We start from the raw sequence: 19,513 nt of genomic DNA on the forward strand, positions 1-19,513 counted from the left end.
CCCCTATAAAGAGAGAAGTATTGAGATATAATCTTATTTGTACGAACTGATGCTTGAGGAGAGTTATATAAAACTTTGATCCATGAACGAAAAGATGGCCCAAACCCAAACCTTTCCAAGACTTTGAATAAATAGTTATACTCTACCCGGTCGAATGCCTTATGAGCGTCTAGGGAAATCAAAACCTCTGCTGTTTGTCCATTGCTGGGAGAGTATAAGATATTAAACAATCTGTGTATATTACCAAACAACTGGCGCCCAGCCATGAAACCAGTCTGGTCTAGGTGGATTATTGAACACATGGCTGGGTCTGTCATGTGGTAATGCAGGTGTTGAATGTCTGTCCATCAGCATCACTAAAATGCAGCCAATCGGCTGTCAGCAGTGAAGGCTCACAGCAAATCAGATCACAGTTATGACTCCTTGATGTGAATATTCATGACAACAGTCCCTGTCAAACTGAGAGTCTCTAGAGTATAGCAAAGACAGAAATTAACAAAAACATACTTATGACATAAATACTGTTTTAGAAATTGATAATGTTTTTGAGATTGTCATTTCAGTCTGACTTTAATACTTTTTTATTTGGTTTATCAGTTTTCCCATTAGTTCAGGTCCATTTATTGTCACAGTAGTATCTACAATATGAGGTGTGGAAGAGGTGGAGAAAGCCTTCAGGGATTGTGAAGAAGAAAGAGACACAAGAGTCACACATTTATATTCATCAGGGTCCAATTCAGAAACTGAAGAAAACAACAGGAAACTATTAAATACTAATCTCTATAAAGAAATGAATAAAAACATACAGAACAAAACAAACATGTCAACAGTGATGTATCACCTTGGTAGACCATATATACTGACCTCCACGTCAGTTGGTGAAGGCTTGACAACAGACAGCAGGAGTCCTGCTCTGCTTACAGCCTCCATTCATTCCTCTGGGAGGAGAGAAGCTCATCTACAAATCTCGGTGATAAAGATCCTGAGGGAATTCTTTTTGCTGCGTGTGCAAGTAACAAGTCGTTTTTAGCAATTTAGTCATTTTGCTTGGCTGCCAAATTGAAATGTTGTTCCTATATAACATATATTGTCGCTGTTGGGGAAAAACCTCATAACTCAGTTTGGTGATTTTCCTGTTTTAATTTTAAGTATCACATGCTCCTCTATGGGTTGAGAAAATTCTACAACCATTGAGTTTATGAAACCTTTTCTAAACCAATTAGATAAACTCAAAACTGCATGGTGGTCAAGCTAAAAACAAAGCTGCTTTTCTTAACTCCTGAAAAGTTGATGTTTTGGAGATAAGAGGTTTTCTCAGGTCAGCAGCAACATGTTGGCAGCTCATAGCTGTAGGGCTTTCCACTGGTTGGTAGAGACACTGAAAACAGAAGAAGACCAGGCTTTTACCTTCAGAGAAACTTTTATTTTTAGACCAGCCTGAAGATCTGAGGCTGGAAAGCTTGTTTCTCTTTTTAAATATCTGTACAATAGATCATTATGTGCTTCAAATGTATTGATTTAGATGTGTAAGCTTAGTGTTGTGATGTTGTGTGAAGCTTCAGTCAGTAGACTTGGGAAGGAAAAGCAAACTTGTGAAAAGATTTTAAAGAGTCTATCGTTCATCTTCATGAGTGTTTGTACTGACTGGCTGTGAAGGTCCGAACCTCCACCAACTTTACCACACAGAAGAGGAGAGAGGAGATGGTCTGGTGGTGTTGGTCCGACCCAGGTCTGGATAAGACTGTCAGCTAAATGCTGAACCCATCTACAACGCTCATTTGTATATTGCTTTATTTTGTTATTATTCATTTTGTTACTTATCACTTCTATCCTGTAAACAGCTTGTGTAACTTCAACATTTACATTTTTTTAGTTTAAGATTTTTCTTGAATTAAAAGTTTGCATGGTCCGATCTTGATGAGCTCAGGGCCCAAGAAACCCATTTAAGAGCTCAGACCTAAAACTTTTCTACTTCACTGCTGAAAAATTGCCTTTTTAAAGAGAACAGTGTTATACAGCTGAATTTTTATATTTTCCCTATTTTATGTTTGTTCTTTGAAACTCAAAAAAACTCAATAAAGACAAAAAGTGGTTGAGGAAAACGAAGTGTCCGTCCTGCTGAGTGTGTTCCAGCCTTTCTGCGGTGGAGGAATTCAGTCTGTGTGTCTTTACAGCTCTGCCTTCTGATTCTCATTGGTTTCAATGCAGAACAGCCATGTTTTTACAGTTTGGTGAGCCAGACTCTGAAAGTTAAAGATATGAACTTTATCAAAAGAGCGCTGCACTTCAAACAGGCTGTCAGCAGTCTCCTACATACAGCAGGAGCCGCTACACTTACAACAGCATCTGTTGAGACATAATGCTCTGTTCTATTCTATTCTATTCTATTCTCTTGACCTGCTGAATGCCGCTAGATGAAAATGATGCTCAGTGGATTCAGGTGTTGAGCATTGTGAGAAAACAGCTCCATCTGCTGGCCATAGAGACACACAGTAGAGCTGAATATATTGCTGTATATCACTGAATATATTGCTGTATATCACTGAATATAACTGTATTACTGAACTGTATATATTACTATGTTGAAGCAGTGTTGTGATGCAGCCGTTTCATTTTGGTGACAAAGTGTGGGACTTAACATGGAGTGTTTGATGATCTAACTGAATCATTTTGCCCTTTCAGCACTTTTATTTGAATGAAAAGAGAATTGCAGTGAGTTAAGTGCGATTTTTGACAAGATGGTGATGAATAATATTAATATTACTGTTGAATTAAAAACAACAAATGTTGCTCAGCAGGAAAGCAGGAACTAAGAGACGTAAATGGAAGGATTTCTCCTATCTTCTCTTTTATGTTCTGTTCTCTTCTATTCTCTTCTCTTCTATTGACCTGCTGAATACTGCTGGCTGAAAGAGAAGCTCAGTGGACTCAGGTGCTGAGAAATGAGGAAACAGCGCCACCTGCTGGTCTTAGAGACACACAGTAGAGAGCTGAGATGGTGACTGAGTACAAGTACGAGTACTATATCTGGAGTACTTGCTGATACAGAGTACTGATCTAATTCTGATCTGATGTTCTTTCCTCTTTGCACTTTGAGATCTGCTGTAAATGAACAGTGAGTTACAGTGAGTTATTCTGATCATTATTGTTGTTAGAAACAGCAGGACCTCAGAAAACATCACTCACCAGGCCAACAAAGTCAATGGAAGGAATCATAACAGGCTCCGACTCCAGTTTAGATTTGTGTAAATGAAGGAATATTTTCTAAAACCTCTCCCCTCTGATTTCTAGAAGAATCCTCTCATATTATGGAGTTGTAGTTTCTCCTCAGATTCCTTGCAGGTTTCAGACTCACCGCCAGAGGGAGCAGCGAGCCTGTCCAGCACTGCTGATTCTATTTGTTTCTATCTGTTTCTAATGTTTCTGCCTGTTTCTTTTTACTCGGTTTCTGTTTCTATCTGTTTCTACTCTGTTTCTATTTCTAATCTGTTTCTGTCCATTTCTATCTGTTTCTATTTCTGTTTCTAATCTGCTTCCATCTGTTTCTACCTGTTTCTATTTCTAATCTGTTTCTATCTGTTTCAACTCAATTCAATTCTAATTCAAATTCAAATTCCTTTATTTTTCCCGTGAGGGAACTTCATTTGTGGTCAGGCAAGGTCATACATCATACCAGTAATAAATACATAAATATAGCCGCAAGCGGCGATTGAGGGGTCCAAGCACAATTTGATAAGAAAGACAGATAGACAAAACATTACAGAAGGTAGAAAGGCACACACAAAAACTGACATGTTGTGAAGTTTGGACATACAGTCTTACACCGGCTTTTGTGTTGGCCCGTGACTTCTGTCAAGTTAATCTTTTCATACGGTCATTTGTCCAAAGATTAGAAACTTAAGATATTAGGCTTAGTTATCACAAGATTAGCAGTGTGAGGTGATAGCTTTACCCACGGGACTTGTACAGTCACCGAGTTATGGCCTTTTAAAATTTGAAATGTTGCTATAGTGCCCCCTATCGGTGAAATGACACCATTTGTTGTATATTGGCTCAGAGTACATACCTGCACACATGTACCAAGTTTGGTTACCATAGGACAATGCGTTCCTGAGTTATGGTGATTTTTGTGAAATAGGCCCCACCCACAACAGTTGACCAAGCTTTGGAAGTTGATTATATGAAAACGGTGTGGAATATCAAAAAACTGCTCGATAACTTTTGTGCAGGACAGTCCAGACATGCTGTTTCGCAAATTTGGTGATGATTGGACAAAATTTGTAGGAGTAGCGAAAAAACAGTTTTGGACAAAATTCAAAATGGCGGAAAATCTAGTTAGGCGGAAATGGGCAGGGCCTATAGACCTTTTTTGTGTTTGTAAACAGCGATGACGTATTTTGTGGGCGGAGCCGAACTGGTGGCAGAAAGTGACAGTTAGCGGTATCGACAAGATAGGAATATGGATCAACAAGATAGGAATATGGATCGACAAGATAGGAATATGGATCATACGGACGCCTTCTCCAATTATTTTACTGGTTTGCCAGCAGAAGACAGGTTGTCTTACATCAATAAGCTAACACTTAGCAATGGGGTCAGGTTTCCTGACCCGTACTCACTGTCGGATCAATGGGTCAAGGATCCAACTAAATGGCCGAAGTTACAGTGGCCGGACATCTTTGTATACCTTGTGGAAAAGCCCAGCGTATATACGAAAGAGAAACTCAAGGCATACAAATCGCTTGACGCATACAATTTTGTACTTTGTGGTCATGTCCAGGACCTTGAATACCGAGACCTGTCAAATGATTTTTGTGTGTTACGGACCGATGTACTGCCTAGCCAGCGGCAAGGACATTAAACGCAGCTATACAAGACGTGGGCTATCATCAACAAGTCAAACAACTATATACTGACAGCGAACTGCACTTGTATGGCTGGGTTAGTATTAACTCTTTTTCATTGTTTAATGTATGTTAGAACAATGTAAATCACTAGAACTACTGCTGCTACCACTATCTAGGTGTATGTAAAAATGTTATTTCTAGTTATAGGCCTAAATATTATTTAATGCTGTAACTATAGGGCTAATACAGTATGCCCTCTATGAACTGCATATGTGAATATTATCTAGATCTATTGTTTACATCAAATTCATGCTCTAATGTAGGCTAATCATCGCAGGTTAGGGTCGTGCTGCAGCCATGCAGCCGCACTGCTTTTTAAGGTTGAGCTGTATGTCAGGATGGGAAGGACAGACACAGCAAGCACATCAGGGCCCTGCATGTGGAAAGACATGTCCAGGAGAGAGGTCAAGCCAGCACCCCTGAGTCAGATAAATTTCAGCCAGCCAGCTCAAAGATATTCCTGAGAAAAGTGGCAAGCTTAATGTGAAAGGCATGAACATCAATTGATTTCAGTGTTATTAAGTTCATTTTCAGTCATATTTATCATTAATGAAAATATATAGCTAATAGTTTTGCTCTTAAAAACACTGTGTAGTGGGTGTTACGTATTGATGTTGTCTGATATCAAACAACTTAGAATTAGTTCAATAGAAAGAATGGGGCACCAGATAACAGGCAAATCAATTAGTCTCATTTGAAGGAATGAATTCCGAGCTTGCTTGAATTTAAACCCAGACAATAAACACAAGAGAGGACTTTATGTGAAAGAATATGTTTATTTCTACTAAAGCACACTCAATAATCAGTGAAATCAATAAAGGCATATGAGGTAGATACAAGTGAAATGTGGTGAATGAGTGACATGAATAAATGCGTTTATAATAGTAATGAGGTAATCAACACACAATGGTATAAATTGAACGCTGGAGGATATGACCCAGCTAAGAAGTGGGGCCAAAGGCAATAATACCTGAACACTGAACAAGCTGAATAATCAATAACGGAGTTATATCTGATTATGCACAGACTTGCAGAGCGCTGAGTTACGAATCATAGGGAGACACTACGTGGATGAAGTGGAGTGTCATGTAATGGAATAACTATGTGTAGTGCATGCGTGATGCCCAGCGGACAATGATCATACATATGCCACAGACGGGGACTGGAGGAGGAGGAGGCACGCAGAGTCTGGGAGGCTGTGAAGAATCTCAGCTCAACGGGCCTGGTAGGTGATGAAGATCCAACGAAGATTCTGAGTTGAACTCGGCAGGGTCACAGCGGGGCAGAGCAGGCTGCACACTCGGCGAGTTGGTGGTGTGTGGGTCTCTCAAGGCTGACCCACTCGAAGTTCTGGACGAATGACGTGCTGGTCTCTCAAGGCTCTCGCCGACCAGCGGATCCGATGATTGTCAGATTTGCGTTTTAGCTGAATAGCGATGTCGTAGCAGACGCAGGACACACACGCTGAATAGGCGTTTGTGTGTGTGTTTGTCAGGCAGATGCGGCAGACTCACTTCACCAGTTGGAGGGTGAAGCAGATTCTTCTTCTTGGCTCGTGGAGCTGATGTTGAGTTGAATCTTGGAGACAAAGTCTCAGAGACAAAGTTTAAGGCAGAGTTGTGTAGATTCACTGTAACGTGTTCATGACCACGTAGGCGTGAAATCCACGTTGGGCATGTGTGCATGTGGTTTTGTTGTGATGTGTGAGGGGGCGTGTGTGTGGGCTAGTGTGTGTAGTGTTACAGCGGAAAAAATCGAATTTCATATGCACAAAACTTAAGTTTTGTCTCCCAGTTCTATGCAATATACTTTACCGTCATAACATTAACCTGATTGCTTTCAGCACACATTACTGAGTATTTTAATATCAAACATGGCCATCTAAGCCCCATGTAAAGATGCACAACACGAATACCATGAATAACTATCATATAAAACATCACAGTTACACACAAAATTACAGACATACATTAAAGTCCATCACAATGTGATATCCAAATTTTCATTAGTCTGTATCACAGATTTCTTCTTATTTTGGCAACATTCCAATGGGTGTCATTTCAGACTCTCTGGGGCCTAGAGGCTTACTAGAGACAGGCTGTGTGTTGGTGTTTTATGGTTGTTTACTGAGTCTGTTTCTTGGTACCATCCATGAAGAGTGAAAATGGAGTGATTTACCAAGAGGTCAGTGACCTCCTTTACGATCCAACCACTTTCCTGATCTGTTATCAGGGAAGAGATTCACACAGGATGCGAGGCCCTTCCAGATGTGTGATGATGATGATGATGATGAAGGTGCATCCACTACAACTGTAAGGGCATTTTTCTGGACATAAAGTGATTGGTGAGGAGAGGACTTAAATGTGCAGTTTCAAACTACTATAACTGAGACTAATGACCATTTCTGTTACATTATAGAGCTCACCGATGATGATCTAAGGGAACTAAGAGGCCTTGCACCTAATGCAGCTATTCTCACCAGTATGGACCTCAGTGACACAGATTCTGCATCTGAATCGGTTACAGTTAAGGGGCCTCCCACCACATGTTCTAAAGGAAAAGAGTCTTGAGATGTTTCAGAGACTTAGAAAGAAGCTTACTTCAGATCAATGTGAAACCCTCGAGCTTACTACCAGGGAGCAATCAAAATGCAGGGCCTGGCACACACACAGAGAAGGCAGAATAACAAGCACAAACTTCCACCATTTGTGCAGAGCTGGAGAGCCTACAGACAATGACATTAAAAACATCATGCAATACAATAAGACGGATCTACGAGTACCAGCCGTACTCTGGGGGAGAGAAATGGAGGATACAGCAAGAAAATGCTACACTGAAGAAATGAAGCATCGCGTTAGTTCAGGCAGGGCACGGACGTCACGTGTTGCTAGTCATCTACCAGCTGATCACCACACACACCAATCATACTCCATCCTCATAACAAGGCGGTCTATTTAAATGGCCTCCTCCTACACTGATTCCTGCTTCACAACTGCTGCACACTCTGCTGCTTGGTAAAGCTTTATGCTACTGCTGCTGTTACTGGTCATGCTGCTGCTCCTACCTGCTACAAGTTGCCGCTGGTCGCGCTGATTTCTCGGGCTCAAGATGTCTCATTTTCGTCAGATGAAGAATCTCTAGAGGCAGCACCATCGGCCTCCAAACCCGCTGTCGGAGCTTCCATCTCGCAAAATACAGTCTTGTAATACCGCTTCAAGAAGGCATTGTCAAGGAAAGAATGGCGTTTGCGCGACTCATCCTGCCGCGACACTGCCGCGACTCTCACAAAGGAGCGAGAGTCCGAACTCTGATTACTTCGAGCCGACGGCCGGTCATTATATCCAGCTCTCACTCGGTCGTGAATGTCCGCTTCAAGCCTGGAAACCGGCCTTTTCCTGCCAGCGTCAGCGGCCATTAGACCCCACCGCGGACCAGGGCATTCCCATGGGATTTCATTGCAAACAATGACGTCATGGCGCCGATAAGGATGCTGGGAGTTGTAGTTCCCATTGCTCCACTTCACCTAAGCTGAGTATTTGCATTGAATATTTGCTCTTATTATGGTGCAAGCATGCATCATTATGGCTGGCTGGGCGAGCTCCATTTTCGATTCAGTGTTGCTGTGTATTTAAGCATAATGCTGACATGCTGCTGCTTAGCTGGGATTGTAAGCTTGTACTACAATTGCTTGTTGCTTTACATGGGTCTGCAATAGTTCAATGCAGCCCATTTTAGTGAGAAGCAATTTTTTGTTTTGGGGGATTTTTTGCGCTCCTCAAAGAATCTCTCCCTTATATTCGACTGGACTCTTGATATTGTCTCAGCTCAAAGCCATGAGTGCATATAGCCTAATTGATACTATTGCTGTCGTCAATAAATTGCATATGACATAAGAGATGCTGCATAAGGTGGTTGACTGGGTTTCACTGCTTTGATTTAGGTAGTATGACCTCACACGGGATGCATGCTTGCATCCCTCCCAAGAAGCAGTAGGTGATAGCTGAGGTCTGCAGCAGGCTTGCTGCTCACATAGATATTTCACATAACTGTAGGATGGCCTCTTTCAGGATGCATGCTTGCATCCTTATTCTTCAGATAATGAATTTCTGAGGTCTGCAGCAGGCTTGCTGCTACACATAGATATTACACATAACAGTAGAATGACCTATCAGGATGCATGCTTGCATCCTTTCATGTAGGCTCGTCTGGTGCCACTGCTTGAGGTCTGCAACAAGCTTGTTGCTACACATTGATCTTTCATTATTGATCAGCTGGTAACTTACTAAGAATCGGCTGCACCAGTTATGTTTGCCATATGGTTCTGTTTGGGGGATTTGCATGGCGCCCCTGCTATACCTTCAGCATGCTTGCCGGGTAAGCAGGGAGCTGCTCGAGCAGGGCCATATCCGCCAAATATAACTGTATTACCATTAGTTGCAATTAATGGTTTCATCTGTGACTAAAGTGTTCCTGACTGAAATGAAGCATCGCGTTAGTTCAGGCAGGGCACGGACGTCACGCGTTGCTAGTCATCTACCAGCTGATCACCACACACACCAATCATACTCCATCCTCATAACAAGGCGGTCTATTTAAATGGCCTCCTCCTACACTGATTCCTGCTTCACAACTGCTGCACACTCTGCTGCTTGGTAAAGCTTTACCTCCACCTCCCCAGCCTCCACCTGTTATAGTCTATGCAATCGAGCCACGGTGGCTCTTAAATGTCAACACTACTGAGTATTGCTGCTCTGGCTCTGCTCTGTCCACTCCCATGGGGGGATTTGCATGGCGCCCCTGCTATACCTTCAGCATGCTTGCCGGGTAAGCAGGGAGCTGCTCGAGCAGGGCCATATCCGCCAAATATAACTGTATTACCATTAGTTGCAATTAATGGTTTCATCTGTGACTAAAGTGTTCCTGACTGAAATGAGTAAAGGTCACACTAATTTCTTTGCTAGACCCTCTGGTCTTGTTATTCGCCCAGACCACTTACATCTTGGTGCATCACCTGATGGCATTGTGAGCTGTTCATGTTGTGGAAGGGGAACACTGGAGATTAAGTGCCCATATAAATACAGAGAGGGCCTGACCGGATGCAATGAAGACCCACAGTTCTGCCTTGACACAACCGGGCAGCTGAAGAGGAACCACCCGTACTATTACCAGGTCCAGCTGCAGATTTTTGTGTGTGATGTTCACTACAGTGACTTTGTAGTTTGGATCAAACAGGTCATGGTCATCAATCGTATTGTGAGAGATGAAGACTTGCTGCTGAGAGCCATGCCCAAGGCTGAACAACTCTTCCTCGACCATCTTCTGCCAGAGCTGTTGACCCGGAGCATGGACCCCAGCCTCCTAGATGAACACACACTGTACTGTCCACACTGCAACAGGCCAGACTATGGCAAGATGATTCACTGTGCCAAGTGCAAAAGTCGTTTCCGCTACAAGTGTGCTCACATCAAAAGAAGGCCATCTGAGTGGCTTTGCAAACAGTGCAACACCTAAAGGCAATATAGCTCCATATGGACATAATCAGGGCTCCTACAAATTTTCAATTAAAAAACTCCATACTTTTTCCAGACCTTGATTTGTAACTAGGTCATATCACTGTATAGATGAAGATTGTTCTTCACAGCAACAAATATCAGAATATGTGAGATGCTTGGCAGGGTTCCTACACGGTTTCCATTTAAAAATTCCATATTTTTCCCAGACCCTATGTTCCTGACTGGATTTGTTTTTGATTTTTAATACTTTTCCAGACTTTCCAGACCTGTGTAGGGACCCTGCATAATGTAAACAGTTAAAAGCAAGTTCATGTACATTGTTCCTTTACAATCTGCAACTTTAAATTAGTGGTCATCTTATCTGTGTACATTTACTCAACAGTGTGTGGTTTTACAAGGAGTCAATGTTGCTCCTAACATCTATGGATTTTGGTCGATAGATTCAAATTTTAAAAACAAAATACTAAATAGTAGAGAATGTCCAATACACTTAATATGAATTTAGTATATTTCCAACCCAAATGTTGTGTTCATTTGACAAAATGGTTAGTAAAAACTGAAATACTGATTTGTGTACATTTTAAATGTTTAATAATTTTGTCTACTCACAAACTGCATATGAAGTCATTAAATTCATTGTTAAAGAAGAAAAAAATACAGCCTTGTGAACTTTTATTCTTACTGTTAAAGTCAAGGTTCATTTGTCACACCATTACGTACACAGTGGACTTGTATCGACTACAGTAAAACAATATTCAAAGACTGAGCTGTAGGTTCAACAATTAGAGCAATGTGGTAATGAGACCAGACAGTGCAAGTATAAAAAATAATTCTTAGTATATATTCATGAAACATGAAATAGACAAATTTAGAACTTAAAATGCCCTGTAAAATGTAAATGCAGCACTCATTTCATTGTTGGTGTCAATATTGAAAGTCAATCAAAATCAATTAAAATAATTCATACATAAAGAGAAACCATACCTGAGTAAGTGGAATTACAGATGTTAAAATTTTGAATTTCTTCCATCGACCAATGACTCTTTCCACGTGTATTCTCACATTTGACAGTCTTCTTGATGTGTCAACTTCATGAGCAGAGAGCTGTTTCTTGCCTTTAGTGAAGTATGGGATATGAAGGGCGGCTCCGTATGCTGCAAAGTCCTCCCTAATCAAAAACCCTTGATCAGCCAAAATTTCATCCTTTGGCTCCAGCAGTTCAAAGAATCCTGATTTTGATGTTATTTCTTTGTCAGAAACGTGGCCACCCCAACCTGGTGACAAAAAAGAAATTGCTCCTGCTGGTGTTACCTCAACTAAGTATTTAACTGTATTGTGATGCTTATAATTTGACCATGTCTGTGCTCGAGCAGTAAGATTATTAGGTCTATCAATAAAAATCTCTGTGCAGTCTATGATACATCGACATTGCCTATATTTCCTTTTAAAACATTTTGGCATTTTCCTGAGAATAGCCTTCCTGGTTGGCCATTTGATGATTGGTTTTAATGTCTGTGCCATTATAGGGAGCCAGTTTCTTAAAATATTGGAGATGACAGTATCTGTTACATTAAACCTAAAGGCAATGTCCTTATTGCTTACGCCCAAGCGCAGTTTCATTAACACAGCTAACAGGTGATCTTCCAGGCTCAAAGTTCCATGCTTCACTGCTACACTGTCTTTCAATTTTGATAGCAACCACTCAAAAATGATAGTGGTCAGACCAGTAAAGAAAAGGAACTGTTGAGCTTTGTTTCTGATTAAGCTGAAAGAAAACCTCCTGCTGCCAAGTGCCTCCTTCAGCTGCTCATTCTCCTCTTTGAGTGCGTTGCATTTTGTGCGTAAGTTGACACACTCTGTCAGAAGCTGGTCATGCCTGACTTTGAGTTCACTGTAGATGGCTTGAGGGATCATGGCATCTTCTTCATCTGAGAGAGATAGAAGATAGTATGTATGATGAGAAAACTTCATACCTTTGCCAAAAAGGATTCACCATGCTACTAGTATTAATGAATAATTTACAGCATTTTGACACACAGGTCTTCATCCACTACAACACTGATCATCTAAATATACAGAGGTGGATAAATGGCCAGTGGACTGGCCAGACCAGTGGACTGCACCTATATACTTAAGGTGAAAGGACTAATTAAGGAGTGGAGTCCGACTCCCATGTTTTTGAAAGGGTCACATTACACACATCCAACTCAAAAGCTTTAAGTGATCAGGAAGAATATAAAGATGTAATGGCCTCCCAAACATGTAACAAGTTACTATCAAATGAGATAAACCAGATTACTGGACAATAATGCAATCTGAAACTACTCTGGCAACTATGCAAGCAACAGATTGCGTTATGGAGCTATCCGTGACTCTGCATTATCACAAAAGGAGGATCCCTGGGCCTCTTTCTCTTCCTATTAAACCTATAACCAAAACAAATAACAACCAAGAAATATTAGTTAAGATATAGTACCACCATTTGGTAAGGTAAAATGATAGCAAATCAAGGGTGAAGGTTACCTGTCCATTTTTTTTGGAGCTTCCATACACTGACTCTGCCTTGAATAAGTGAACAATGAGGGCACAAAGTCTGGACTTTCTGGATCCATGGATGCCTCCCCTGTAAGACATCCTCAGTCATTACGTTGTAACGGCAATTATATTATGTGGTCCCAAGGCTTAGCTAAGTTTGTGCTCAGTCATAGTGTAAAGTAAATGTCATATCACAGATATAAGATTACCGTATGCCCCATTCATTCATTAAATGCTTGCATAAATACTGAGTGATGTTATAGTTAAACTGTCTATGAGCAATATGGTTTGTTTACATGCTACTTCTGCTTACACGCTAATGTTGCTAACGTTGTTTACCATTATGAAATAGCCTACTGAGAATGCCAGCTTTGTGGTTGCTGCTGTTACTAATTTATCGTTATTAACTACATCATTGATTTTGCCTTTGTGTGTGATAAACAGTGGAGAAAACCTTGCCTGATATGAAATGAGCACTGCAGAGACGAGAATTCCGGATGATTTCATCAGTCCAGTTTGTCCGTTTAATGGCTTGCAACCATAAACGTCTGCGATTAGCTTCAAAGGGCGTCTTCGACAACGGTATTCTATAAAAATGAAGGTCATCTTTTTTCGCATTCCTATTCTGACATCCAACGGCACAACAAGACATTTTTACCCCTTATTCCGGTGATCTCGCCGGTTTCCTTCTACTTGTTTCCTCTGTTTTTCTGCCACCACATTGCGCACGCAACTGCAGTGACGTAACCGTGACGTCCACTCCAAATTGTCTATATGGATGGATGCAAAATGAACCAAGGAATCCAGGGAAAGTGGCATTTTGATTGTGGCCCATACGGTTCAGAAGTTATAGGCCAAAACATAAAGTTGCTTGCTATAGCGCCACCATGGGGGCAATTGACGTGGATTTCGTAACCTGAGTAGTGGCTGAGACTTTGGACCTATCTGCCAAGTTTGGTCACTGTAGCTCTTACGGTTTCTGAGATCCAGATACTTTTAGGGCAGAAGAAGAAGAAGAAGAAGTAGAATCCGAACAAAAACAATAGGGTTCCCCGCACTACGTGCTTGGACCCCTAAAAACAATAAATGCTTAAAAGCCACGTGGGTAGGGGTAGATGGGTAGGTGGAAAGGTGGACATGGCTCGTTTGGATTTTAGGGGCAGGGAACAAAATCTCCTCCCTGAGAGTAACAAGTTATACTAGTTGTTGAGGTTGTGGGTGGGGTCGGATGCTATGAGTCTGCTTTTCCTGATGGCTCTGACTGGATGGCCTGATAGAAACAGAAATTTCTGTTTCTATCTATTTCTACTGTTTCTGTTTCTATGGGTTTCTGTTTTTAATCTGTTTCTACCTACTTCTATGTGTTTCTTACATTTCTGTTTCTTACACAAACAGCTAATATTGCTCAAAGCAGCAGCTAAGATGAGCATCACTCACCATCCCAATACAAATAAATGGAAGACTCGGCTACTAGTTAAGATTAAAATTAAGAGGAGGAATGTGTGTGTGTTTCTGTGTGTGTGTGTGTGTGTGTGTGTGTGAGTGTGTGTGTGTGTGTGTGGGGGGGGGGGGGGGGGGGGGGGGGCTCCAGGAGGCTCAACAGTACACTCAGACGTCCCAGAACCAATGGATAGTGATGCAGATCAACTCACACATAACTAACTGGAGCTACGGTTCTCTAAATCAAACTGAATGATGAACAGTGGACTTTAGATGTTGGAGACATCATGAAGCTACAGGAAGTCACTGTGGTTACTGCTAGCAGCTTCCTGTCATTACAGATATTAGCGAGAAACATGAACCTGATGAGGAGATAAAGGATAGAGAGGAAACAGCGCAGAGGAGAGCTGAGTGTCAAACATTAAGACACAGAAGACCAAGAGACACCAAGTTAAGACGACACACTGACAGGCTGGTTCAGAACGACAGGCTGGTTCAGACTCCTGACTGACTGGATATGGATCACATATTGATGCTGTTCATGTTGCTCTGCAGCTCAGGTAGGACTCTGATTTAATGGTGTGTGTGTGTGTGTGTGTGTGTGTGTGTGTGTGTGTGTGATATATTCTGTGTTTAGAGCTCAGTTCCTGTGTCAAGCAAACCAGAATATCAAAAATAGGATTTCAGCTTACAGTTTTCAAAATAAAACCTTTATTGATGAACATACAACATTTTTGCGTAATATAATATACCAAAGTGAAAATATAGGATATAAGAAGAAATAAGAAAGACAGATACAGACACACATAAGTTATGATCAGTTAGTGCAAATACGACAGGGAAATATTGGTATACTAATCTTCACAACATGCATTATCTTTTGGAAGGTTAGCTGGCGTATAACATTTTAAATACTTGGATGGTTTTTAGTTTTTTATTTTCCATGCTTTTAATTTCTGTAGTTGTAAGATTCGTTTTTAAATCTGTGCATTTGAAAATGTGAAAGGACAGTGTAACGTGCTTGGTCGTGTTTTAGCTTACATTAGCTTTAGGTTGCTCCAAGATAGCATGACAGAGCCAGACGACATCAGTATTGGGATTTCACACATGGGTGGTTATAGAATTGCGGGTACATTTCGCGTCTGCCAGGTTATCCTTTTGTTATTTAACCCAAAAATGCTCTTTTGTGAATCAATTTTAAATAATAATAGTAATTATATTAAACACTCACTAATAATAATGCTTGATGTATATTTTAAGCATAATTTATACATAAAATATTAACCAAATCACTTCCCCCCACCTATTATTGGCTGTCTTCAGCTGTCGTCAGTTTTTTTGTGCTTTGTCTATTAACAGTTATAAAAATCAATTGCTGAGAATATCTATTTTCTGTATTATATGTAATTTCAGTAATAAAAAAGTATATTTTGAGCCTGTCCCTATGTTCTGGTCAACTCTGTTACACTCTGTTATAAAACCGCAAAAAAATCTCCAAAGCCTTCATATATAAAGCATGTGACCTGCACTCAGTGATGTCACTTCCTCTGGCGGGAAACATCTGGAGGAGAGTGAGGTTTGTCATGCTTCTTCTCTCATGATTTTGTACAAAATGTTGAAGATACACCAACAGTAGATTAATTATTTGTCAAATCTGTTACTGTGATATTGCAGTGAATATCTTGTTCAATTTTTGAAGAACAATAATATGATGAAAATCCATAAAATTCTGTTTTTAGACATGCCATGTGCTATCTGGTTTGAGGTTAGCACATGGAGTTAAGGCACAAAATGGTGAAAAATGTCAACTCTGTTACCGTCAACTCTGTTAATGTTTTAGTTTTACTCAGTTTAACGATAACAGAGTTGACGATGAGTAACAGAGTCAAATGTTCCCAACCACATTTAAGCATTTTACATTATTTTACAATAAATTAATAATACAATAAATAAATTTAATATGAATGGGTCATTCTAATGTAAAGGGTACATTTTAGGTACACCATTCCAGGTTAATGAAATTTGAATAATTTTATGATTTTTATTTAATTTGTATAATTTTATGGCCAACTTTATGAATAGAAAATCTTTTTACAGCCTCAATGTGTCCACAAATTATTTTATCAATGGAAAATATGCCCACTGTGTCCTAATGAAGGGGCAGTTCCTCCAGTAATCCTCTCTAGCCTTAGAAGCAGAAACAACTTTACTTTTTCGCGGTTATGTTTTCCGATACCAATGTGTTGAAAATGTCAGCAGTATATATTAGGGCTTAGGCCTATATAATCCTATAATTAGGTCTATTTATTGTCTATGGCTTTTATTGTTTGATTATTTTATTATTTTTGCCTATTTCTATTACTTCTTTTTATAGCTTTGCGCTTATATTCTATATCCTTTTCCCCGCTGAATCATATTAATTTTGCTGTTGCAACAATCTAATTTCCCCACGGGGATCAATACTTTCATCTTATCTTATCCAAATTGTCTGATCTGGATCTGTCCATGTTGCATGTGATTGGCTATTTGTTACAAACCCCGCCTCTTTCATGTGAACGCGCTCATAGCTGGACAGGTAATCCTGGGTTGACAGAGCCAGTTGATAACCAACTATGTGAGACCGGTTATCAGGGACCACCAATGTTAGGATTAGTGAAGCTGGCTAAGACTGCCTATGTTGAGAGACAGGCCTCTGACCTTGAACAACAGACATCCAGGTTAGATGAGTGCATAGGTCCATGAGTCCATGAGTAATTAAATTAGAGTAACTGTACACAAAGTTATTGGTAGATTGAGAAAAGTGTAGTTATTTGATTGTTAGTATTAGTCAAAATGATAGTATATAAACTGAATGTTTGTAAAATGTTTTGTCTTAAAGGTATAGCCTACTCCTTAATTTCTTTATAGTTTCTTTACACATTTAACACATTAAAGGTGCACCATGTAACTTTTTGAGTAATAATCTTGTTTATATAGTCTTATATTCCATAACTATATGACTTCTAGATAGGACATTGGTTCTCTTTTTGTTCTCACCACACCATAACTCAAAATACAAGCTTGTGTTGCTCTAATGTTTACAAACATTACAATTGTAAATAAACCTTTTATGACATTAAAGTACATCTAAAACTCATGTTAGCTCTTGCAAACTGCTATTCCTTGTATCAAGAGCTCTGTCTCTTTCTTTGTAGGTGTGTAAAAAAGTTGCATAGTGTACCTTGAATGATAAATACCAATTTCTTGAAGATTTTGTCTTTAAAATGATAATTAGATATGTTTTATTGTTAACAAAATGATCAGAAGCTGTCTCATAACTAACATTCTTACCACATGAAATTCCAAAGCATTTCATTCATTATTAAAACTATATTTAGAGAAAATGCACACTATCTTGGCAACTTGTTTTTTTACTCCAAAACAAAATGTCTTTATCTTATTAGATTTAAAGTTGAATTAATGGATGTAGAGACATAAGTTCTCTTAGGGAAGGCATGGTTTTAAATTGTATAACATTTGTTGACTATATACTGTATATTTAACCCAATTTGTCTATAACAGAGTTGACCGATTTTTCTGTTAGTACATTGATTTTCCGAAAAAATATTTAAAATCTTACAGATTTAAGATCAGCAAATACTGACAATGTTAAATTTAAAGTGTGTTCTACGATAATACAACATGTTGAATGGAAAAAACATTCCTATTTTTTGTTTTCTTTCTGTACTTGAAATGTACCCGCAATTCTAGAATCAGCCACATGTACCACTTTATTCACCTATACTTGTCAACCATACAATGCCTGGTCTCTACGGCACTATAATCTCTCAACATACATGTAGATTGATATAGTTTAACACGTACCAAATCGTTACTGAAGACACAAGCTACTCATCGGGAGACAGACTGGGAGTAGTACTGAACCTGTGACTGTAACTCTCAGTAAAAACAAGGAGCGCCACCCAGTGACTTAATCTGTTACTGCAACCAAACAATGTTCCAAAAGCATAGTAGGCACATTTGCGACTGTTACAACAGGCACTTCTTATACCTTTCAAGCATGAATTATTGAATCACAAAGTAATTTTTTTTTTAATGTTTGTTTATACTTTTAAACAAGTGAAAAATCATGCCAATAACTTTTTTTTTCAATATATTTTATTTTGAAGGAGTTAGGTATCTGTCCACTGCAGTGGACACCATGCATCAACGGTATAAAAAGTGATTCAATGGAACTCAATATAGGTCATAAAAAACATATGTTTTTAAACATTTACTAAGAGCAAATGGTATGAATACACATAAGAACATTTTTTTAAAAACATATGTTTTTTCTGCAGTGGACACCATGCATATTATTAGTATTAGAAATGCATATTATTAGTATTAGAAAATTAGTATTTTCAGTCACAGAAAAAAATGTACAAGAAACATTATTATTAAAATCTGGATAAAAGTATTTCTAACTTCTATCTTATTTAGTTGAAAAATATTTTTTTTACCTGTCTGGTTTTCTGAGAATAAAAAGATTTAACAGATATTCCTGAGGTACTTGGTGCATCTCCTCTCCCCTCCGCCATTTTGAATTTATGATGCAATATCTCAAACTGACAAAGAGAGCCAAAGATAATAATCAAATGGAATTGTAGACAACGCTTTGGGGGTCCGCCACCTGGTGGTTGGGACATGGTACTACAACTTAAATGGTTCAAAATGGCTTCCAAATATCTGTCCACTGTAGCAGACACCATGCCAAATAGTTTTATCAATGTAAAAAATATTAATTACAGAAGTTCATTTGAGAAAACCAACTCTCAGATTGGCCTCTCTCTTTGCTGTTAACTAGTGTTTACATTTAACTACCTAGTTAGCTATCAGCCTCAAGCCAGCTAGCCTTGCTTGAGTCCTGCACTCTTCAAATAAGTGAAATGCTGCATACTGTATCAACACTGATGCTCTAGTTAATGTTGTTCATGAAAGCTTCTTAGCAATAACTTATCTTTTACTTAACCTTTTACTTACTGCACACAGTAGGCTGCCTGGTCGATGCACAGATAGGGGAGAGACACTCATCTCGGCCGGTTGTCGCAATGTGTCGCCACTTCCTGTATCCGTCGT

Source organism: Centroberyx affinis, unplaced genomic scaffold (genome assembly GCF_046629955.1).
Source record: "Centroberyx affinis isolate AG114_WGS23_722 - 3 ecotype Tasmania unplaced genomic scaffold, CSIRO-AGI_Caff_v1 ptg000721l_1, whole genome shotgun sequence".
Lineage (NCBI taxonomy): Eukaryota > Metazoa > Chordata > Actinopteri > Beryciformes > Berycidae > Centroberyx > Centroberyx affinis.